The following is a 1,649-nucleotide window of genomic DNA, read 5'->3' on the forward strand; positions in this document are numbered from 1 at the left end:
TGGTGCGCATTTAAGTGCACCATATCAAGGGACTTTCCTGTCAGCAAGTACACTCGACGGTGCAGGTATGGTATTTTTCATTTGTATTTGTTTCGACTTTGTATTTCATTGTAAAATATATGTTGTTGTATAACAAATTAGTTTTGACAACTTATCAATAGTAATATAGTTTATACGTAAATTAGGATGCATTTTACCACTTGTGTACGAAATTGTGGATACGAAAAATGATAGCTCATGGTCATGGTTTTTCAACCAATTCAAAGCTGTTTTTGGAGAATGTGACAACATGTGTGTTGTCTCTGATCGTAAAGAAAGTATCATCAAAGCGGTTAGTGTTGTATATCCAAATGTCCCACACCTTGCATGTATTTGGAATCTTTGAAAAATGTTTGTGGTTTTTCGAAAAAGCAAAGAAAGTATTAGTGATTTGTATTATTCAATGGCCAAGGCTTATCGAAAAGAGAATTTTGACTACCTAATGGCAAATATTGAAAAAACTGATCCGAGAGTGAAAAAATATCTACAAAAAGCTGAATATAAAAAGTGGAGTAGGTGTCATTCACCGGTAAACAGAGGTTGGATGATGACTTCGAATATTGCTGAGTGTATTAATGGGTGTTTAGTGGAGGCCAGAAAATTGTCAATATATGGATTCTTAGAAGAGGTGAGAATGTTATTTGGATCTTGAAATTGTAAAAACAGTGAGATAGCTTCATATACAAGTACTACTTGGGGTCATAGATTTGATGAAATCTTAACTCTCAATATTTGAAAGCATTAAGGATGACGGTATGTATCAATTTTTGTGAGTTTTTACCATTCAGTTATACATATTGTTAGAATCACAGTAAACATTGTTTTTTTTTCAAAATGAAATAAAAATTACAGATAAAGTTCAATGTATGTATTTTTTATTCTCTTCAGGTTAAGGCGTCCTCACCGTATGTATATTCAGTTTATGAATCTGGACGAAGATACACTGTCGACCTTGAAAGTGAGTCATACAACTGTGGGAGGTTCCAAATAGATCAAATACCTTGTGCTCACACTATTGCTGTATTGAAGTCTAAACATGTAAAGGAATTTGATCCATATTGTTCTGAATACTATAAATATGCTAGTTTGGTGAAAACTTATGAAGTTTCAATCATTCCGATGCCAGATAGGACAGACTGGAATGTTCCTAATAGTGTAGCTGAGGAAGAAGTATTGCCGCCGATATTCAAAAGACTTCCAGGAAGGCCGAAGAAAGGGCAAAATAAAAAATCTAGCGAAACACTTTCTCAAGCACAAATCGTTGCAGACGTTGCGGACATGAAGGACACAATAGGCGTTCCTGCAATTTCTTCCCAAAAGAGGATTAATTTTTAGTTTTTGTTGACTCTTGAAGATTAATCACTCGATTATCATTTTTCATTTTTTAGAAATGAAGTCAGTAAACAGTTTTTGTTTACTATTTTAACATTGAAATAATTAAGAGTTTTGTTCAGTTTATGTTTGATTTTGATCAATTTTTCGCTCAATTTTTTTTGTGTATTTGATTTCTGGTATTAAGTGTTTTTATTTATTTGTAAAGATTTGTTTGCTGAGTTAATCACATCAATTATCAAATTTAGTTTGAAATTTTAACATTCAAAATAGTAAAA

The 1,649-nt window shown here is 32.3% G+C and overlaps 1 pseudogene; it reads left to right on the forward strand.

Annotated features, from left to right (window-relative positions):
* Positions 1-442: 442 nt before the first annotated feature.
* LOC107857975 lies at positions 443-1,367 on the forward strand (annotated as a pseudogene).
* The last annotated feature ends 282 nt before the right edge of the window (positions 1,368-1,649 follow it).

This window comes from Capsicum annuum, chromosome 2 (assembly GCF_002878395.1).
Source record: "Capsicum annuum cultivar UCD-10X-F1 chromosome 2, UCD10Xv1.1, whole genome shotgun sequence".
In the NCBI taxonomy this organism is placed as follows: Eukaryota; Viridiplantae; Streptophyta; class Magnoliopsida; order Solanales; family Solanaceae; genus Capsicum; species Capsicum annuum.